Below are 23,166 nucleotides of genomic sequence, written 5' to 3' on the forward strand. Positions count from 1 at the left end.
TGTCCCCCACTCATGGCAACCAAGATGCCCTGCCCCCGCAAGGACCTGTCAGTCTGGTCTGACTGAAAAACTCTCTGCTCTCCCTTTTTAATCCAGCCAGAGCTCCTTTGTTCTTGTGACTTCCCAGGCGTTGGCCCCAGTCACCCAAACCAGTTCTGTAAATTGGCTGGAACTAGGCAGTAGAATCTTCAAAGCTAATAGTTCAGGCCTTTGTCTCTTATCAACCATTAAGTGTTTTTCGGGGAGTGGCTTATTTAAAGCCATTGTTCCCTTTTCCCTCCCTGACAACTCCTTTATTAATCTAAATCAATATATTCATACAGCAAACATCCCAATAACCAGGTCACCATACCGTATTAATAAATTATTACAAAGCAGCATCACTTCTCAGAATCTCCTCGTTCCCATTCCTCTGTTTTTTTGTTTTTTTTTTAAACCTGATTATTTTTCCTTGTTGCTCTGAAGATCTGTATTCCCAGCACTGCTTGTCAGATTCTGGGACTAATGTTACCAGGTTCGATGCCTTTTACTTAACACTGACATTTCCTCCCACACTGGTGCTGTTGACTGTGCAGCAGTGAGCCTGCATCTTAGACCCCCTTCCACTGCTGAGAAGGCTCCTCTTTCACAGCAGTTGGTAGATGTTTTTTCATTGCATCATTTCGCTGTTGTAAGGAAGATGTTGTTCATGATGCAAAACTCTGGGACCCAATCTAATGTGTAGTATTTCTGAAGCACCTACCATTGGGGCATTAATGCAGTGGTATGTATCTACTGTGTGCCCCTGGTCAGGAGTCATGATCTTGGGCCTCCATCAGTGCAGCTAGAAAAGCAGACAAGATTACAGTCGTTGGATGGAAAATATTTTAGTTCCATGCCACTGCAAAGATCAATCACTCACATAACAAAGATGTATCAAAGATTCATCTCAACCAGGAGAAGTAGGTACTTCATAAAAAACAAAAACAAAAACCACAGTTGCAGTGTCTGAACTGAGCTTTCGTAGAGAAATAACTCAGGAGAGCAAGGCTTGGCTTCTTCCCTGTGCCAGTATGAAAATGAAAACTCAATGTCAGAATGCAGATTCCCAGAACCAGGAATTACAACATGCATCCACCAAGGGCTGCAGAGATGGGAAATAGAAAAGTGAAGAATCAAAGCAGGGTATGGCTGGATTTCAATGGGGCTGGTTTGTAACTTCAGTTTTTATCTGTTTTCAATAAATCCATCCCACTCTGAAAATATTTTTAATAATTGAAACACAGGGACATTAGTAATTTATAAATAAACTCCACCAAATATTGCAACGGTCTCAATTAAGCAAAACGCAGACCAAGAGATCTGATTTTTCTTTTATCATCTCTAATGACTGCAGAAGACTTCACACTTGAAAATTAAAAGGTATCTAGGCCCTTACCGTCAACATGGTGTTCAGTTTTGAAGGACCAGAGAGAGGCACAAAAAATGATTTGGAGATATCAATGAGAAATGTCTATTAAAGGGTGGAAAATAAATAAATATCCCTTACTAGTCTGGCTAGATGAGTAAAGGGGGATAGGACTGTTGTATATAAAATAGTGAAGGTTACAAAGGCAGTGCTTCTCCTGTTTGTCTGATCCCAGGTGCTGAAATTAAAAGGCAAGAAATTCCAAGCAGCTAAAAGGAACTACTTTTTACATACACAACATGCAATTAAGGTGTGGAATTTACTACTCCATGCTAATGTTAAAGCAAATATTGTTTGAAAAAATAATTTGATATAAATAATAGCAACTCTAGTTTAGACTAGGGAGAACAAAATTACACTTCACTCTGAAAAATGGATCAACAATGGGAACAAGGACAAAATTAAAACTTTTAGAGTGTAAGCAATTTGGAGTAGGAACTTGTACTTTGTACTTTATTTGTACAGGTTTTGTTTTCCCTAATGCACTGGGGACCTGATTCTGTTGGAGTTCTGGATGCTATAGGAACAGAAACATTACTGAATAATAATGAAGTATCTTCCATTCAGGAGCAAGCCACAGTTGGAGACAGGATGGACCATGTATCAGTCCCAGGTATCAGTCCCAGCATGTGATCAATTCAAGGAATACTAATGAGTGTGTATATGTCTTTCTTCACCTGTTTGGGGCTCTATAAGGTGACAAAGTAGCTCAATTTTGCTTGGTGGTTCTTCAGTGCATACCAGGATAATGGGCATGTGCCCATTGATGTATTGAATGAATGGCACTACTGCAGTATAACAGGATTCAGCCTGATTATTCTGTTAGTAAATGCATTATAATTTATTCCTTTAAAAATGTGGATCAGAGTAGTCAAATGCGAAAAAGCCTGTTAGAACTGTGAAAGGCCAGAAGCTGTGCTAATGCATATAATGTGGAGATGTCACAAGGCCAAGATATCAGAGAATCAAAGATGTATAGAATTTGAAGGGACCTCAAGAGGTCACCTTTTCCAGACCCGTGCGCTGGGCAGGACCAAGTAAACCTAGACCATTCCTGACAGTTATTTGTCCAACCTGTACTTAAAAATCACTGGTGAGGGGGATGCCACGAGCTACCTGGAAGCCTATTCCAGAGCATAACTATCCTTATAGTTAGAAAGTTTTCCCCTATTTCTAATTATGGAGAGACCGGAGAGATTGAAGTGTTCTCTGACTGGTTTTTGAATGTTATAATTCTTGATGTCTGATTTGTGTCCATTTATTCTTTTAGGTAGAGACTGTCCAGTTTGACCAATGTAGATGGTAGGGGGCATTGCTGGCACATGATGGCATATATCACATTGGTAGATGTGCTGGTGCACGAGCCTCTGATAGTGTGGCTGATGTGATTAGGCCCTATGATGGTGTCCCCTGAATAGATATGTGGACAGAGTTGGCAACGGGCTTTGTTGCAAGGATAGGTTCCTGGGTTAGTGGTTCTGTTGTGTGGTACCCAGGAACCTATCCTTGCAACAAAGCCCGTTGCCAACTCTGTCCACATATCTATTCAGGAGACACCATCATAGGTCCTAATCACATCAGCCACACTATCAGAGGCTCATTCATTTGCACATCTACCAATGTGATATATGCCATCATGTGCCAGCAATGCCCCTCTGCCATGTACATTGGTCAAACTGGACAGTCTCTACCTAAAAGAATAAATGGACACAAATCAGACGTCAAGAATTACAACATTCAAAAACCAGTTGGAGAACACTTCATTCTCGCCGGTCACTTGATCACAGACCTGAGGGTGGCTATCCTTCAACAAAAAAAACTTCAAAAACAGACTCCAACAAGAGACTGCTGAATTGGAATTAATTTGCAAACTGGATACAATTAATTTAGGCTTGAATAGAGACTGGGAATGGATGGGTCATTACACAAAGTAAAACTATTTCCCCATGGTATTTCTCCCCCGCACCCCGCCGTTCCTCAGACTTTCTTGTTAACTGCTGGAAATGGCCCACCTTGATTATCACCATAAAAGGTTTTCCTTCTTCCCCCCCCACTTCCTGCTGGTAATAGCTCATCTTAAGTGATCACTCTCCTTACAGTGTGTATGATAAAACCCATTGTTTCTTGTTCTCTATGTGTGCATATAAATCTCCCCCCTGTATTTTCCACCGAATACATCCGATGAAGTGAGCCGTCACGAAAGCTTATGATCAAATAAATTTGTTAGTCTCTAAGGTGCCACAAGTACTCCTTTTCTTCTTTCAACTCTGCAGGGCTTTTGTTTGAGACCCAGTGCTGTAACCCAGCTGTGCAGAGCTTAATGAAACACTGGAAAGGTTATCCAGGGCTCCCTGCTTAAACAATAGTGCACTCATGTCATAATATAAAGGGAAGGGTAAACACCTTTAAAATCCCTCCTGGCCAGAGGAAAAACCCTTTCACCTGTAAAGGGTTAAGAAGCTAGGATAACCTTGCTGGCACCTGACCAAAATGATCAATGAGGAGACAAGATACTTTCAAAGCTGGAGGGGGGGAGAACAAAGGTTCTCTCTGTCTGTTTGATGCTTTTGCCAGGAACAGAACAGGAATGGAGTCTTAGAACTTAGTAAGTAATCTAGCTAGATATGCGTTAGATTCTGTTTTGTTTAAATGGATGATAAAATAAGCTGTGCTGAATGAAATGGATATTCCTGTTTTTGTGTCTTTTTGTAACTTAAGGTTTTGCCTAGAGTGATTCTCTATGTTTTGAATCTGATTACCCTGTAAGGTATTTACCATCCTGATTTTACATAGGTGATTCTTTTACTTCAATTAAAATTCTTCTTTTAAGAACCTGATTGCTTTTTCATTGTTCTTAAGATCCAAGGGTTTGGGTCTGTGTTCACCGATGCAAATTGGTGAGGATTTTTATCAAGCCTTCCCCAGGAAAGGGGGTGTAGGATTTGGGAAGATTTTGGGGGGAAAGATGTTTCCAAGAGGGCTCTTTCCCTGTTATATATTTGTTAGACGCTTGGTGGTGGCAGCAATAAAGTCCAAGGGCAAAAGGTAAAATAGTTTGTACCTTGGGGAAGTTTTAACCTAAGCTGGTAAAAATAAGCTTAGGGGGTTTTTCATGCAGGTCCCCACATCTGTACCGTAGCGTTCAGAGTGGGGAAGGAACCTTGACAACTCATATTACCAAATGTATAAGCTTGAAGGGAGTTCACATGTTCAGCATACTACATGGACAATGATATCACCACCAGGAGAATAAACAGAAGAATCCTGGAAATTTAAGCTACTGGGGAAAAACACCCAGACTTTGAGCCTCAATTGTGTGTGTGTGTTTTTTTTTTTTTTTTTTTTTTTTTAAAAAGTAATGCACTACTGTGCTATAGCTTCCATCTTTTCATCTTACCATTCTAGTAATTTTAAATAAAATACATACCACAAATTGACAGTCATAATTAAAGCTGGGTTACAGTAAAAAAGGATGGTTTTTAAAGATACCTTAAAATAAGGCTTAGAATTAGCTGCATTTATTTTTGTGTGCTAAATGCCCAAATGCCAAAAAGTAAGGCAGATACTTGAGAAATAACTAACTTTAAATGTCTCTGGATGACTTAAAATACACACCAAACAAACATGTCAATCAGCTCTACTCTAATGCTTTGACGTGAGCTATCATGGAGCATGGATGTGGCCCCAGAGTGGTCAGATACACACTTTTTTTTTAGCATCCGAAGTGATTTTGCAAGAAACATAGATCTGCTGTGATATAGAATAGTAAATAAAGCATATTCCAGTAAAAGAAGTCTTCACTTTACCTGCTCCTCTACTGTGTTCTCCATCTGAACTCCATACGATGTTGGTATATGGTGAATGCTGAGCCATTAAAGCAGACTTAAATGGAACCAGTTGGTGTGATTTTGGGAGGCTTGAGAGTGATATGTATATGCGTCACTGGTGCCACATCCTCCATCAGGCAGTGGCCCATTTTGAGGAGAAGTGTCTTGCCCTTAAAGCTGAAAAGAGAGAGAGAGAGAGAGAAGGAAGGAAAAAGAAAGAATTTCTCCCAGCAGACAGCTGACCCATCAGGAAATATCTGTATCTACTGTGGGCAGATCTGTGGTTCCAGGATCAGACTCCTGAGTCATTTCAGACCGCTATGTAAATCATCCTCGAATTGAGGGATCGCTGATGATATATTTCACTGATCTCTTTTCTCAAAACTGTCTGAATCACTTTTGCTCAAACTTAAAAAAATGAAATCTCTGCTGAGGCAGAGAGAAAGCATGAAATATTAGTTCCAAACAGTTAAAGTTTGTCAAAGTTGAGACCAAGAACTTAGCAAGACTTAGAATGGGACTGGACATTTATATGGATCACAAGAATATCTAGAGCTCTTATAAATTACGCTAACAAAAATTCTGGAAGGGATATTAATCTTTGTGGTGCGGGGTTTAAACCAATCTCTATTACAGATTAAGATGAGATCAATGTGGGGGTCTGATTATCCCACATCTGCTACCGCAGACTTCTTACACCTTCCTCTGAAGCAACAGGTGTTGGCTGCTGTCAGAGACAGGATTCTGGATGAGATGGTCCTGGGCTCTGATCCGGTCTGGCAATTCCTATGTTCCCATGCTATAAGTAACCTGCATGTCTGTCACAGAGGTCATAGAAGTCTCAGATTCCGTGACTTTCCGTGATCTTCATGACTTCCACAGCGGGCAGCAGGAGCAGCAGCAATTTGGGTGTGTGGGAGGGGGCTCATGGCTCGGGGCAGGGGGTTTGGTTGTGGGGCAATGCTTATCTGGGGTGGGGGGCTCCTCAGTTCCCACCAGCATGTCACTGCAGCTCCTAGGCCAGGTGTGAGCAAACTATGGCCCGAGGCCCACATCTGGCCTGTCAGACCATTTAATTTGGCCCTCCGCTCCAGCTGGGGAGCAGGGTCGGGAGCTTGCCCCACTCCACGTGGCTCCCAGGAAGAAGCCAGCAAGACCCCCCTCCAGCTCCTATGTAGTACAGGGAGGCGTGGCCAGTCAGCTTGCTGTGCTGTCCTGTCCACAGGCACGGCCCCTGCAGATCCCATTGGTCGTGATTCCCAGCCAATGGGAGCTGCAGAGGAGGTGCCTGTGGACCAGGAAGTGCTGCAGAGACACCTGGCCGCGCCTCGGAGTTGGAGCGGGGATATGCTTCTGGGAGCTGCCTGTGCTAAGAGCAGCCCGGAGCCTGCACCCCTGAGGCCACCTCTCGCCCTCCAAATCCCTTGATCCCAGCCCAGAGCCCCCTCTTGTACCTCCGACACCCCAACCCGGAGCCCCCTCCCACTCCCTGAACTCATTTCTGGCCCGCCCCAAAGCCTGCACCCCCAGCCAGAGCCCTCAACCCCTCCTGCATCCTTACCCCCAATTTCGTGAGCATTCATGGCTTGCCATACAATTTCCATACCCCGATGTGGCCCTCAGGCCAAAAAGTTTGCTCACCCCTGTCCTAGGCGGAGGGGCCAGAGGTCTCTATGCACCCGCCTGTGCCTGCAGACCCTGCCCCCGCAGCAGGGTGAGGGCAGAATGAGGGGGAAGGGATGTGATGCAGGGACAGAAGAGGCTGGAGTGGGGGACATGGGACAAAAGGTGGGGGGCAGAGGCTGAAGAAGGACAGGGCAGAATGGGGAACAAGGGAGACAGCCCCAAACTCCTGCTGCCCCATCAATCTCACCCTGGCCTGCCCACCCAGGGTGATGCCCCCAGGCTTTACCTCCCAGCAGATCCTACCCTCTTTCTGCCAGGTACTGACTCTCTTCTGTGCCCGGTTGTTCCAGCACCACAGCTGCTCCTGATTGCAGCTTAGCCCCACTTGCTTCTGGGGAGGCGTCAGAGGAAAGACTCCTGCCATCCCTCTCACCTTCTGTTTGGCTGGGGATGATGGCATTGGTGACTTTTTCATTGCTGAGAAATGTCATGCATGGAACTGTGGAGAAATAGATCAAATGACTACTACCAGTAACATCCTGGGCATTTTTAATATGTAAGTCTGAGGCTGGAGGATCCAACAATGGTTGAAAGAAAGCTGCTGCTCTTTGGAGCACTCAGTGTATCATAATGCATTTCATTTATTTAAAAATATTGCATTGATATATTTCAGAGTGGCAGCCGCGTTAATCTGTATTCGCAAAAAGAAAAGGTGGACTAGTGGCACTTTAGAGACTAACAAATTTATTCGAGCATTAGCTTTCGTGAGCTTAGCAAAATTAGTACACAGGGTATGGTATGCATGCACTTTGCTATGTTGTATTGCAGTTAGACCCAGCTATTAGAGAGAGGAGGTGGGGGGGGGGGGTGAGGTCATATCTTTTATTTCCCCAACTTCTGTTGGTGAAAGAGGCTTTGGGGCTTACACAGAGGCTTTCTTCAGGGCCTGCTCCAAAGCTTGTCTCTCTCACCAACAGAAGCTGCTCCAGCCAAAGATATGACCTCACCCACTTTCTCTCTAACAGTGTATTGACTATGAAAATGAAAGTGGAACAAGGATAGGAAGTTAAGGCTGCCTGAGGAAGGCTGCTCACAGCTCCCTGGTGGTCTAGTGGTTAGGATTCGGCGCTCTCACCGCCGCGGCCCGGGTTCGATTCCCGGTCAGGGAACGTGGCTTTTTTTTTTTTTAGGGTCTCCTGCTCCCCTCCACGCTTCCTAATTCAAAGCCCCCCGTCGGTCGCGCTTTGAAGGGGCGCCGCCATGCGCGGATTTGCCTCCTCGCACGGTGCAGCTTTCTCCGGGCCGTTAGCTTCCGCTGCAGCGCTTCCCGGGGGCTGCTCCAGCCTTCCCTGCAGGGCGGCGGGTGACGGGGCCGCCCCGGAGCGACCGGGAGGGGCCAGAGGCGAAGCGAGTTTCCCGGAGTGACCCGCCGCCGGGACGAAGAGCACGGGGAGGCTGCCGGCGGCGAAGCCCGCTCGCCGGGACAGCCCCGGCACCCGTGCAAGCTTGTGCAATGCCCCCCGCCCCCACCGGTGCAAAGCGGCCCTGCGGGAAGCGCAGCCGCTGCCGCCTGCCCCCCCCCCCCGCAGAGAGCGGCCCCCCCGGCTGCGCGGCCCGGCTCGATCGCTTGATGTTTAAGCGGCGATGCGGCCGCCCCGCGAGCGAGGTGACACCGTCCAGCCCCCCGGCCCGCACCTTTGCTCGGCGGCGTCTGACGCGACGCAACCCGCCCCGCGCTGCTCCCGGTCCCCGGGGGGGTTCCCCGCAGTGACACGCCGCCCCCCTCCCGGGGCGCGGGGGCGGGGGAAGGGGTGGTGGCAGCGCGCGTGCACGGCGCGCGCCCCCGCCCCCGGGGCGAACCCCCCCCCCGCGCCTTTTCCCTGCCCCGCCGGGACTTGGCGCGCTCGCGGCCGCGCCCAGGGAGGGCGGCGCGCTCGTCCCCGCGGAACCGGGAGGGCGCGCGCGCGCACGCACGCACGCACCCACGCGCGTGCGTGTTTATGGGTGTGGGTGTGTGAGCGCGAGCGCGCACGCAGCCTCCCTCTGCCCTGCTCCGCGTCCCGCTCGCTTGTGGCGCTTGGCGGCGGCTGGGGCCGCTGAGGAGACGCCGCCGGAGCCCGGGCCGGCCTGTGAGGAGGAGCCGCCGCCCCGCACCCCCACCCCCGCAGGAGAGTCGAGAGCCCCCCCCCCCCGGCCCGCTGCGGAGGGCGCAGGTAAGTGAGGGGGGAGCAGGGTCGGCGAAGGGGGGGGGCCGGACCGGACCGGACCGGACCGGACGCCCCGTCGCACCCCCCCCCCCCGGTCTGTGGCGCCTCAGAGCCTCGCACGCACCCAGGGCCGGCTGGGCGGCTGCAGGCCAAGATGGAGCTGATGCTGCTGAGGGGGAGGGTCTGACGCTGCAGCACAGCGGGGGGGTGGGGGGGCATGAGGAGAGGGAGTGGGGGGGGGGCAGAGGGGATAGAATCGGGGATCTCATCAGAAAGTGGAATATCCCTCATCCCCCCCCCCCCACCCCCGCTTCCTGCTGGGTTCGTGGATCATGAGCTGTCTTTGTCCTGGGGGGTGGGGATTAGCTGTTGAGGGGCAGTATGTGTGTATGGGGACAAGGGATTATCTCATTTTGTCATAAATGCCACATAACTACAGAACCTGTTCATAAAAAGGTATTAAAATGATGAACTTCGTATTTTTCCCTGGGAACCTCTTGCTGGGGGGGGGGGGGGGAGGGAATGAGGAAAGCCCAGCTTCCCCTTCCCTCCTCCCACTCTTGCATACCTGGTACCAGAAGGACTTGCAATGTTTTTGTGTGCTTGTGTCCTCTGTCTTTGGACTTTGAAATGACAATAAAAAGTCCTCAAAGACGATATAAATAATAACTTTGGATTTAGGGCTTGTGTTAACTGAGACGCCTAATGGCAAATGACAGCTCACGGGATTTCAGATGTTGTCTCCCCCTATGTTGCTGCTTGGGATTTTTATAATTAGTGGCTGCTCAGAGTATTACACACTTGAGTTTTGTTAAATGATGCGTTTAGAACCAATGGGAAACCTAGTTTTTGAAACAGGAATTTGGAGAGAAGGGAGAACTCATTTATTTTGTGATGCTTTAATGAAGACAATTTGATTCCAATGGTATTCTGTCTGGATGTAGCAATGTGGATGGGGTAGTCAGTTTACTAACATACTTCGATTTTTTTGCTTATGCTTTAACTAGATCTTGCCATTGTATGCATAGTAACACAAGGCAGTTGGTTTATTACTGACGTATGATATAGAGATGGAGCCATTTCTCCCTCAGAGAAAAAGGTGAAAGCCATCCATGCCTGATGCTGCTGCTGTGTGACACACAAGGAGATTTTCAGCTTTTGTATCTTGCTTGCTTTTGTTTCAGTGAAGCATCAGTCTGCAGAGTGTGCAGAAAGTCATTGCTATGGGTTTGTCTGTGTGTATTTAATGTTCTCTCTGAGGCTGTAATCTGTAATAAAATGTGTATGCGAGTGTGAATGACAAATTCAAAAGATCTTCTTGGAGAAATACAAAGATGAGCCTGAATTTATAGCATATGTCTGTCTTTTCAGTCAATGGTGTTTTATTACGACAGTTTCTTTTGGGAAAAGAAAAAGTGAAATTATAGTATATCTGACATTATTATAATCTGCTACCATTGAAGCAAAAACTTGAAGGTTGGAGCCAATTTAGTGGTTGGCTTTGGCAACATTTTAGCGATCTCATTGCTTATGTTAAGCTATGATAAACATGCAAATCTAAAAAGAGCCAAGGGTTTTTTATTTCATGTGAAGTGCACTGAGGCAGGTCAAATGGCTGTCAGATATTGTTAGTTGTGTATAAGAAGCATTTGTTTTAGATTTGTTAAGCAATGGAAAAATTCAGTTAAACTGTAAGAACAAGTTCATGTTTTAATATCCCCCATTCAAACTGCCCAGGGTCATTGTGTACGTATATTTTTGTTGTTAGAAGTGGCCTGGTCTTAGATAGAGTAGCTAGTGCTGGGGGATAGATGCCAGCGATGCTGATGAGCGGGTTCTGTAAGAATTATAACTGTGCTGCTTTTCTTAATGCAAAGCTGGATCTCAGAAGAAATCATAACTAATACACAGAAGATAGAATTAACTTTAAGAAAGTAGTGTAGGGAAACTTGTGCTATCTATGTCCATGGTGTATTTGTTCTGTGGATAAGTAGGTCTTTGGGCTTCAGGTTTGTTGATCTAGCACCTTTTTATGAGCACTAAGTAAATAAATATCCTCCCCTTCCTTGCATATTTCATCTTAATGATAAATGTAAGCACAATCTGAGCAAAAGTCTGTTTGCGGTGGTGGTGATGAAGAGAATAAAACTACATGTTGTAGATGAGTCACTTTAGTCTGACACCATTTATTTTCTTCTACATGTTTTTGATACATCATATTGGTAAGTATGAGGTAATAGTGTCTAAGTACCTTGATGCCCCACACAGGGGTGACCTAAATGCATGGTGTATGTATGCTCTGTAGTTTAATATGTGTTTTATTAATATGTGCTTGAAAGAAACAGCAAGAGACAAAACACACTTTACTAGGTCATTAACACATGCCTTGGCTGTGCAGGGGTTGGAAGGCCTTTCAAAAGAATATGACTAATCAGTGCATCTCCTGCAGTCTTTCATAGTTAAAATACCAAGAAACCTATATTTTGATAAGTTAATGCACTTGAGCTACAAAAATAAAGTACAGTAATTGGGGTAATTTCACTGAGTTTGTAAATGAGATGGTGAGGCTGTCATACCAGTGCAGTCACTGGGGATTCATCACCCAAAGATGATTAGCAGCCAGTCATATAGTTGCTCTGGACAACTGATAATCAGAGAGACAATGAAATTACTTATTGAATGGGGCCAAGATTTTGTTCCTGTATCTGTATTTAAAGCATTTATAAAGTCATCAGTGGGAGCTACTGAGTGCTTAGTACTTTGGAAAATTAGGGAGGTACCAAAAATATGATTTTGGGGATCCTAGCTTAAGGTTTCTAGTTTTTAAAAATCTTGACATAGTTGAATTATTGCAGTTTAACCTGTTTGGTAGATAGTATTTCTGATTATTGATGCTTGTGCCTTTGATCATCATACTTGCTTTCTTTGTAAACTTCAAATATAGGTAACAAAAATCGTAGCATCCTAGAAACGTAGGGCTGGTCATGTAATGAGAGGTCATTACGGAATGAGACGGAACCTGCTCAGTTTTTTAAAAACTTTCCTCATTGGTCAGGTTTTCTAAACTTTTATCATTTCTCTCCTCTGGACTTTCCAGTTTGTCCACATCTTTTCAAAAGTGTGGCACGCACAATGGGACACAGTACTCCAGCTGAAGCCTCACCTATGCTAAACAAGGTGGGACAGTTATTTCCTGTGTCTTGCATACCACGCCCTGGTTAATGCATCCCAGAACGATATTAACCTTTTTTGCAACTGCGTGACATTGACTCGTATAATTTGTGATCCACGATAACCCCCTCATTTTGTTCAGCAGTATTACTGCCTAGCCAGTGATTCCCCATTTTGTATTTGTGCATTTGTTTTTTTCCTGTCTGAATGTTGTACTTTGTATGTGTCTTGATTGAATTTCATCTTGTTAATTTTAGACCAATTCCACAATTTGTTGAGGTTGTTTTGAATTCTAATCCTGTCGTTCAAAATGCTTGTGACCCCTCCTAACTTGGTGTCATTTTTCAGATTTTATAAGCATACTCTTCACTCAATCATCCAAGCCATTAATGAAAATATTCAATAGCACTGGACCCCTGCATGATCCCACGAGATACGTCCTTGGTTTGACAGCGAACCATTGATAACTGCTTTTTGAGTATGATCTTTCAACCAGTACACACCCACCATATAGTAATTTCATATAGACTACATTTCCCTAGTTTGCTTATGAGAAAGTCCTGTGAGATTGTGTCAAAAGCTGTATTAAATAAAAATATACCATGTTTACAGCCCCCCTGGAACAGCAACAGTAACAAAGAAGGATATTAGGTTGGTTTGGCATGATTTGTTCTTGACAAGTCATGCTGGCTATTTCTCATAACCCTGTTATCCTCTAGGTCAGTGGTGCTCAAACTTTCCTGTCGTAGAATTTGATTCTATGCTTTCTTTCACATATAGTGCCACTCCCACACCAGCACGACCTGTTCTGTCCATCCGATATATTCTGTACGCTGGTATTATTGTGTTCCATTGATTATCCTCATTCCACCAAGTTTCCCGGATGCCTATTATATCAATATCCTCATTTAATACAGGGCACTCGGGTTCGCCCATCTTATTATTTAGATGTCCAGCAATGATATGTAAGCACTTTAAAAACTTGTCACTTTTTAGCTGTCTGCCATTACATGATGTAATTGAATGGGACTCTTTTTCTTTTGACTGTTTCTCATCAGATCCTACCTGTATTTTATCATCTTCCATCCTCTGTCTCCTCCTTATTAGGATATAGGGAATCTGCATTTATAGATCCTCCCCTAAGGGATGTCCCAACCTCCTCTGTACCTGTTGGCTTTCCTCCAGCCCTTAGTTTAAAAATGACGATGGGTGTTTTGAGAGTTCTGGGCAGTTTATTAAATAATTTGTTCATTTAATTGTGTGCATAATATTTTAAGTTTTATAATAACGGTTTGTTAAGAACCCAAAGATTAGAATAAATTTTTAAATAATCATAATAAACTAAGGTTTCAGTGCACTAGCCGTGTTAATCTGTATCGGTAAAAAGAAAAGAAATACTTGTGGCACCTTAGAGACTAACAAATTTATTTGAGAATAAGCTTTCATGAGCTATAGCTCACTTCATCGGATGCATAAAGTGGAAAATATAGTGGGGAGATTTTATATACACAGAGAACATGAAACAATGGGTGTCACCATACAGACTAACAAGAGTGATCAGGAAAGGTGAGCTATTACCAGCAGGAGAGTGGGGGGAGGGGAACCTTTTGTAGTGATGATCAAGGTGGGCCATTTCCAGCAGTTGACAAGAACAGTAGGAGGGGAAATTAACAAGGGGAAATAGTTTTACTTTGTGTAATGACACATCCACGCCCAGTCTTTATTCAAGCTTAAGTTAATTGTATCCAGTTTGCAAATTAATTCAAATTCAGCAGTCTCTCATTGGAGTCTGGTTTTGAAGTTTTTTGTTGTTGAAGAATTGCCACTTTTAGGTCTGTAATCGAGTGACCAAAGAGATTGAAGTGTTCTCCGACAGGTTTTTGAATGTTATAATTCTTGACGTCTGATTTGTGTCCATTTATTCTTTTACGTAGAGACTGTCCAGTTTGACCAGTGTACATGGCAGAGGGGCATTGCTGGCACATGATGGCATATATCACATTGATAGATGTGCAGGTGAACTAGCCTCTGATAATGTGGCTGATGTGATTAGGCCCTATGATGGTGTCCCCAAATAGATATGTGGACAGAGTTGGCAACGGGCTTTGTTGCAAGGATAGGTTCCTGGGTTAGTGGTTCTGTTGTGTGGTATGTGGTTGCTGGTGAGTATTTGCTTCAGATTGGGGGGTTGTCTGTAAGCAAGGACTGCCCTGTCTCCCAAGATCTGTGAGAATGATGGGTCGTCCTTCAGGGTAGGTTGTAGATCCTTGATGATGCGTTGGAGAGGTTTTAGTTGGAGGCTGAAGGTGATGGCTAGTGGCGTTCTGTTATTTTCTTTGTTGGGCCTGTCCTGTAGTAGGTGACTTCTGGGTACTCTTCTGGCTCTGTCAATCTGTTTCTTCACTTCAGCAGGTGGGTATTGTAGTTGTAGGAATGCTTGATAGAGATCTTGTAGGTGTTTGTCTCTGTCTGAGGGGTTGGAGCAAATGCGGTTATATCGTAGAGCTTGGCTGTAGACAATGGATCGTGTGGTATGACCTGGGTGAAAGCTAGAGGCATGTAGGTAGGAATAGCGGTCAGTAGGTTTCTGATATAGGGTGGTGTTTATGTGACTATCGCGTATTAGCACCGTAATGTCCAGGAAGTGGATCTCTTGTGTGGACTGGTCCAGGCTGAGGTTGATGGTGGGATGGAAATTGTTGAAATCATGGTGGAATTCCTCAAGGGCTTCTTTTCCATGGGTCCAGATGATGAAGATGTCATCAGTGTAGCGCAAGTAGAGTAGGGGCATTAGGGGACGAGAGCTGAGGAAGCGTTGTTCTAAGTCAGCCATAAAAAATGTTGGCATACTGTGGGGCCATGCGGGTACCCATCGCAGTGCCGCTGATTTGAAGGTATACATTGTCCCCAAATGTGAAATAGTTATGGGTGAGGACATTGCAGATACTTTCCCTTCCTGTTTACTGTGATCATTACAAACTAGCATTCAACCTGATTGTAACCCTGATCATTAATACCACTGCTATAAGAAGCAGTAAGACTAATTTTATTTCCCACAGTGTATGCCTTTCTCTTGATGCTGGTTTTAAGCCTTCATCTTAAAGGGTCCTTAGCAATTTGAAAACTAGTCATTTCAAAAGTTTACAGTAATTTCAGGTAATACCCCTGTGTGTGAGTCCCCCTGCTAACTTTTGTTACAATTACACTTCTCAGTTGTCTTAAAATACTCTTTTCTCCCCCTTTTTATTTTTTCTGGATAAAAATCCCACACAAACATGGGAAGTGATGTAGGCTATATCAAACAAAGAACTTAAGCATGTGCTTAACTTCAAGCAAGTGAGTAGTCACATTAAGGTCAGTTGGACTACTTGTGCACTTAAAGTTAACCACAAACCTACTTTACTGGATTGGAGTAATGGTGAAACATAATGCATACAAAGTGATGTCCAGTGCACAAAGGAAACAAACTGTAAGAAAGTGTGGTTTTGCTTCTTTCATTTATAATATCCTTAACTAATTTGTGTAGCAATAGCAGGTAATTTTCAGACTGAAATTTGATTTTTTTAAGTAGTGTCCCTTTAAATATTTCTTGCTTTCAACAAAGTTCCATGTGGCACAGTTGCAGTACTTCAGAGTAGACACTCACAAGGGTGGTGGGAGGGATTCTCCCATCCATGTAGTTAATCCAGCTCCCCAAGAGGCACTAGGTAGGTCGATGGAAGAATTATTTTGTTGACCTTGTGTGTCTATATCAGGAGTTCGGTCATCTTCACTATGTCGCTCAGGAGTGTGGCTTTTTCACACCCCTGAGCGACGTAGCTGGATCTAATTAATTTTTGTGTGTAGACCTGGCCTTATTGTTCCTATTTTAACAAGAGGAACAGATACCTTGTAAATTTTGCTTGACTTATTTTTTACCTTGATGATGATAATCTATTGACACCTGTCTGTTACCTGTATTTCAGGTGAGCTCTTGAGATTTAAAAGTCAGTTCCTGAGTGCTAATTGACACCTAAAACTTACATTGGCAAAGCTGTCTTTCTCAGGGGCATGAAAAATACATATCTCTGAGAGACATACCTATTCCAACCTAATCCTCGGTTTAGACAGTGCTAGGTGGGTGGAAGAATTCTTCCAATGACCTAGTTACCACTTTTTTGGGAGATGGATTACCTATAGTAATGGGAGAATCTCTCCCATCACTGTAGTGAGTGTCTGCACTGAAGTGCTACAGTGTTTTAAGTGTAGACCTACCTTGAGTCTGTATGCCTGGGTGGATCTCATGCAAAGACATGTCATGTATAATTTCCTCAAATCAGATTAGGAAGGAATTTGTAGGAAAACTAGCTCGTACCCTTCCAGGTTTCTTGGTTTTCTGTTGCCCAAGCCTCACTTTGAGAAGCTAGGTGCCACTCCTTGTATAGGCCCATTATGTCAAATCTCCACTGGATGAGTGAGCTGCATAAATAATTTAATTCTGCTCCTTCTTTTATTTTGAACAAAGTTATTGCATGTTTGAAAAACAACTTTGGTTTCCTTAGTTGCTTCAGAAATACTAAGCTGCACTAATTTATTTTTTTGTGTCTTACCAAAGGACACTGCAAGCACGAATCAGATAAGGATGGAATTGAAAGAAACTCTGTTATCAGAAGTAATCTATTACAAGAAAATACCCAAAAAATAGAATTAGAAATAGAATTTTCTGTCTTAACAGGCTTTTTTTACTGTTCTTAATTGAATCTTGTAACAATTTCTCTTGGCTTTGAAATATTAAACATTTGACCCATACTCTATAATATATTTGAGTTTTTGCACAGATTGGTACACTCATCAAAAGATTTTTTTGCTTTCAAATCAGTTGATAATGCCATAAGAAGAAACTAAGCTGTAGGTAAAAAGGACAAGTTGCTGTTTGTTTTTGCTTTTTAACCATTGAATCAGCTGTTTGCAGGAAAAATGCTGACATACAAAAATTGCCAAGGGCAGTAAGTAGAGAGAAGAGTGTACGTAACTATCTAGAAATGTCAGGTACAGGAAATTCATACTGCTAGTACTTAATAGCCTCAAGCATTTCCAGTGAGATGCTTTTATAAATAAAAATTACAGCTATCATAGCTAAAAGATCAGCCACAAACCATTGTGATCATCTAGTCTCACCCCTTATTTAAGGCAGGCCACAGAACTTTCCCAAAATAATTCTTGCGTCTTTAAAAAAAAAAAAATTATAGTATTTAAGGTACTTGGAAGAGTTAAAGCAAATCTTTATAAGCGAAGGGGGAAAAAAGCATGTTAGAGGATTTTAGTCCTTTTCCTCCTCCATAGTCATGGATTCAGTGAAATTTTGCTTGGTTCTCAGTTCTAATAGAAACATGAGAGAAGTGCTGTCAGCAGACAAAGTGAACATGCAAGATCTTGCTCAAATATTGTATCGGAGAGTGACAGTCTACTTCCTATGGGGAAGACATGTGGTCATCAAGAGATCTGAGGGGAAAAATAAAAATAGCTAAATGTTCACGTGTCTGTGAAAGCCTGCAAGGAGCTCTTGTATTCAATGTAAAATCACCATCCACATTGCCTTCTGGTATCCTAGCCCTTTGTAAACTGTAAGAAAAAGTCCCCTCCCTAATTACTAACAAACTAGATTTCTGATTTCACTTCCTTGTACCTGACCTACTATGCTTTATTCCTTCTGTCTTATCCCATAGAACTCCTGATTTCCATTTGTCTTGTGGGGAAGAGTTCCTGTTATACTTGTAAGTACCATTTTGCTACAACATTTAGTTCATGATTTTAACTTGCAAACTCTAAGTAGGCAAGTGGATTTTTGTCAGTCATTGCTTGAAGAATAATATGTTTACGATTGTACAATACATAAAGTATAGTTGCATTAAGGGATTCTGGTAACAATATAAACTGTGAGCAAAGTTAACTTGTTTTGTTTCTGTTACCATATCTCTGAGAGAATTGTAACATTAGTTTGTGTACATTTGAAATGATAAAAATCCAAACTTCTCTCCTTCCCTTAATCTCTTGCTGTCATCTCATGTGCACCTCCCCACCCCAGCCTCCTGTGTCCTTTCTTATTTTCAACCACATTCCTTTCCTTATGTTTTGTTCTTGGTATCCTTTACTATAGTACTTTAGCTGTCCCCCTTAAGTGTTGTTTTTAAACAAATCCTGCAAAAGAGATTTCACTCTTCTTTCCTTGCTGTCATGCAGCAGGGTTTGTTAAAAATAAATTAAAATAAAATGTCAGGGTGTGTAAAGATACTATTGGAAAAGGAGTAGTGGGGGAAAGTGAGTTGTGAATTGTATTTTTCCCTCAATGTGTTTGGTCTATATCATTTTCCCTCCTTCCCTAGTTTGATAGTTTTAAATTCAATAATACTTCTGTGGCACCTTTCATTTGGGGATGTCAGAATATTTTATAAACAATTAATTGACGGGGATTCTCTGGAGGTGGTACTACTCTTCTCAGGGGGATTAGCAGTAGGTTAATATATAGGGGTGATGCTTGCATTCTGTGGAGAGCAGTATGGCATGAGGTATAATAGGATGCTTTTTATGTTCTAGTGTTGGTCAACACCAAAAAAGTAGATCCGATATTTTGCTCTCACTCAAACTAGTCTCAGACCAGTCATCATTTTGGCAGTGTGATCTCTCTCATTTTCTTTAGGGGAATAAAAATTTTACATTTAATAATTTGATACCTTACAGTACTAAAACCAATATATTGAGAATGGGAGTGACTTGTAACGATGCAGTAGAGTAATAAGTGCTCGTATTATAAACCCCTGAAGATTATTTTAAGTGTGGTTCTGCTCTGAAAACTGAGTTTATAAAAGTGGAATTTAAGGTTTCTCCATCTTACTGTCCCAATGATTTCTATATCAGTTTTGCTCATTTCAGATGCAGAATATTTTTTCTAACTACCCAGCTTGCAGACTGAAACTGGGATCTGAAATTCAAGCTGTGCTATTTCTTAATTATCACCAGTAATAAAGATTCTCAGCTACACCATTGTTTTTAATTTGTGCCCTTTGTTACACTGTGAAACACAGTTGCCTTCATTTGGAGTTTTTTCTCCTTGCGCAGCGTTCCCCGGTCTCTGCGCTTGTCAGGCAGGTCTTCTGTGACCTAGCCCTCTAGCCGAGTCACACTCTGTGTGAAACAAACTAACTTCTTCTGGGGTATAGAGTCTAAAATGTCCTGCAGCCCTCCTTGGGCTCAGTCTTTAACCCATCACGGTACCGTCAGTTGGTCCAGCTAGGTTGCAAGGTTCCTACTCTAGTACTGAACACCGTCTCTGGGGCTCCTTGCCTCTGCTCGAGGCCTCAGTGACCCCAGCGTTCCTGCTGAGCCACCCCGCTTGGACTCAGTTTGCTAACCACAGCTCCCCGCTAAGTCAGTCCCAGTAGTGTGATTCCCGTCCGTGGAGTGCCACAGTTGTAATTCCCTTCCTTAGGGTGTAGCTACTTCTGCCCAGTGGTTGGTTGGAAGGGGGCCTGTCCCACCCATTGCTCCGGGTCTCAACTCGGGGACCTTTTAAGTATAGCAACCTCATACTGTGTCCCTTTACTAATTGCTGCTCTGTTTTCCTGGGCTACTTTGCATGACAAATTCAAGTCTGGTCTTTTCTGGAAGTCTCTCTAGTGCCTAGAGATATAGTGAAATTGTGACATTACAAGAGCTGGGAGAGTGAAAATTAAGAGGAGGATGGGTTTTTAGACATACTGCTCAAAACTTAGATTTTTGGTATTCGTTAACACTGGTTAAGTTGAGCAATTAAAATTTTGGAGAAAGAAACGCTTCAACATTCATACCCCTTCATATAAGGTGTGAGAATTAAATATACATCCTCTGAGACCCTGGGGAAGACCAGATTTGATTTACCAAGTATTTCTGAGGTAAAAGAAAGTGTGGGGGGAAACCCAAACAAAAAACCAAACCCACATTTTTAATTCCCTCCAATAATCATGAAGAAGCAAAACTGAAAATAAGTCATATTTTAAAATAATCCTTTTGCAGACCATCTTTAAGATCGTTGAAATGCAACTGTTCAGAAAAATTGACTTCATCTTACCATCCAGGAATCGTTTTTGACCGTTGCCTTTTTACAACACAAACTGCTTAATACTAGTTATGAAATAGGAAGTGTTTGTGGGGGGGGGGGCAAACTCATGGTCTGTGCATAAATAGTTGCAGTAGATTCCTGGTGACTTCTTAAAGACACTTAAGCTATTCTGACAGGTTTCAGAGTAGCAGCCGTGTTGGTCTGTATTCGCAAAAAGAAAAGGAGTACTTGTGGCACCTTAGAGACTAACAAATTTATTAGAGCATAAGCTTTCGTGAGCTACAGCTCACTTCCGATGCATCCGATGAAGTGAGCTGTAGCTCACGAAAGCTTATGCTCTAATAAATTTGTTAGTCTCTAAGGTGCCACAAGTACTCCTTTTCTTTTAAGCTATTCTGTTTCTAGAGCTGGTTTCTATGTGAGGGACCAAGTTACCAGACAGAGAAGGGTTGGACGGTGAGTAGCTTTTCCTGAGTCCAAGGGTTGTCTCTCTCTTTGAACTTGATGTGTCAAGGGAGGATCACTACAGCATATCATTTCATGTGGTGGGGAGACCTTGTCTAGGTCAGCATTAGGGGAAGGGGACGTAATTGCTTACATTGCTGATGCTTAAAATTGGCTCTGTTGTTCTGAACATAAGAACATCAGAATGGACATACTGGGTTAGACCAATGGTTCGTCTAGCCTGGTACTCTGTCTTCTGACAGTGGCCAGTGTCAGATGCTTCAGAGCCAGTGAACAGATCAGGGCAATTTACTGAGTGATCCATCCCCTGTTTTCCAGTCCCAGCTTCTGGCAGTCAAACGTTTAGGGACTCCCAGAGCATAGGGTTGTGTCTCTGACGATCTTGGCTCATAGCCATTGATGGACCTATCCTCCATGAACTTATTTTTGAACCCCATTATAGTTTTGGCCTTCAAATCATCCCCTGGCAATGAGTTCCACAGGTTGACTGTGCATTGTGTGAAGAAGTACTTTTGTTTTAAACCTGCTGCCTGTTAATTTCATTAGGTGACCCCAGGTTCTTATGTTCTGTGAAGGGGTAAATAGCACTTCCTTATTCACTTTCTCCACACCATTCTTGATTTCATAGACCCCCATAGTTGTCTTTTCCAAGCTGAACATTCCCAGTCTTTCTAATATCTTCTCATGTGCAAGCTGTTCCACACCCACAATCCTTTTTATTGTCCTTCCCCATAATTTCTCCAGTTCTAATACCTTTCTTGAGATGGGGTGACCAGAACAACACATTATCAAAGAATGCTGTATGTTAAACTGCTCAAGAAGGACATCAGTATCCCAAAGGGTTCTGATGGATCTTTTTCTTGCTTTCTTAGATGTCAAAGTAGACTCCTCATGAGTAAGGATGTGTGCTCACATGGCTGAAGGGAAGTGCAGAACTGAATGTTAGAGAAAAGAAACTGAACACAAACAAAGCTAATTCTTCACAAAGAGGCTTTCTTTTTTGAACAATCATGGTCTTGACTAACCTCCTTACATCTATTACCAATAAGATCTTGGGTAGATACAGCCGAGAATTTTAATATTTGTATTTTTACTGTTTAGTATTTAATTTCTTCCTTTTCTCTCAGCTTGGCTGATGAAAATAGTCTAGTTGGTTTTGGTTTCAGGTTCTCTTGCACTAGTTCTGTGATGCTCAGATTGAAATGGTGCAAGGCAATGTTTGTTGGGTGGGGAGGGGGAACCAAAAGCCTGTTACAATTGGAATTAGTAACTAAATCATGGAAACATTTCTTTTGGGTTTAAGTTTTGTAAAGAGAAGCTTTTACGTAAAAATCTAATTTTTGGGCCAGACGTGAATTGATAGGATCCCTTTGTTTGTTTATAAAGGCCATTTAGCATTATTTGGATTTTTTTGTAAATCCTCTTTTTCAGTAATTCTCTGTTACTTTATAGTAACTGCAATAATTATTTATGAATGCAACAATTATTTATGAAGGCAGATAAAGCATTTGTCTCCTTTTTCTGTTCTCCCCTATTGTAGGAGGTAGATAGGGAGGGGAATTTCCAGTAAATCTGTGCCTTTCTTGGTGAAGTAATTGCTTTTACTTGGCAGATCAACATTAATTAAAGTGTGTGTTAATATCCTGGATATTATGATATTATGTTTTTTTAGTCCATTCTGGTGGTGGTGATTTTTCTTTAGATTTTCTCTACAACACTAATTTTAATTTGCTTATAACTTGTTTGCAATTATTTTTGACTACTCAAAACTGACTTTGGGGAAAGAAGCTTGTTGGACTAACCTCTCTTCTTCCCAGATAACTCAGTTAATCTAGTATAGCCATAATTTGACACATGCAGTTTGTTAAATGGAAAGATCCAGATGCTTACACAGTCTTTGTTTTTATTCTAGATTTTTATATGGCACCCTCCACTGAAGCATGTCCCAAAACATGTATAAATCTGTCTCCTCCAGTCAATAGAGCCTGGGCTTTTTGTTTGGTCTGATGTTATTTTTGGGAAGGCTAGGTTGGAATGGATTTTCCGTTTTGCTTTTTTGCATATTGGATGTTGCATTCCATCTAACTCAGGGGTGGGCAAACGTTTTGGCCTGAGGGCCACATCGGCCTTATGAAACTGTATGGAGGGCCAGGTAGGGAAGGCTGTGCCTCCCCAAACAGCCTGACCCTCCGCCCACTATCCAGCCTCCCCTGACAGCCCCCCTGGGACTCCCATGCCTATCCAACACCCCTTGCTCCCTGTCCCCTCACTGCCCCCGGGACCTTGTGCCCCTTATCCAACCCCCCAACCCTCTTCTCTGCCCCGTTACCATGGGGCTCAGAGCAGCAG

The 23,166-nt window shown here is 43.2% G+C and overlaps 1 protein-coding gene, 1 long non-coding RNA gene and 1 other non-coding gene across 4 annotated transcripts in view; 2 read left to right on the plus strand and 1 right to left on the minus strand.

Moving 5' to 3' along the window:
• The window catches only part of LOC119841563, a 13,051-nt gene extending 4,341 nt beyond the window's left edge, over positions 1–8,710 (minus strand). Inside the window, exons 1-4 of the long non-coding RNA XR_005288585.2 lie at positions 8,596–8,710; positions 7,204–7,399; positions 5,254–5,451; positions 743–823 (exon numbers count right to left, since the gene is read on the minus strand). This is a non-coding gene — a long non-coding RNA (uncharacterized LOC119841563). The remainder of the gene's footprint in view (positions 1–742; positions 824–5,253; positions 5,452–7,203; positions 7,400–8,595) is intronic.
• TRNAE-CUC lies at positions 7,998–8,069 on the plus strand. Its single transcript has one exon. It is a non-coding gene; the product is annotated as a tRNA-Glu (tRNA).
• Positions 8,711–8,943: 233 nt separating the features above from the next.
• Positions 8,944–23,166, plus strand: part of DNAJC5 (DnaJ heat shock protein family (Hsp40) member C5) — a 63,051-nt gene continuing 48,828 nt past the window's right edge. Inside the window, exons 1-2 of one of the 2 annotated variants that reach the window (XM_043495664.1) lie at positions 8,944–9,113; positions 17,984–18,031. The gene's annotated coding sequence lies outside the window, so the exon portion shown is untranslated. The remainder of the gene's footprint in view (positions 9,114–17,983; positions 18,032–23,166) is intronic. The other variant, XM_038369772.2, reaches the window with a different exon arrangement.

The sequence above is a fragment of the Dermochelys coriacea genome, chromosome 13, assembly GCF_009764565.3.
Source record: "Dermochelys coriacea isolate rDerCor1 chromosome 13, rDerCor1.pri.v4, whole genome shotgun sequence".
NCBI classification, from domain to species: domain Eukaryota; kingdom Metazoa; phylum Chordata; order Testudines; family Dermochelyidae; genus Dermochelys; species Dermochelys coriacea.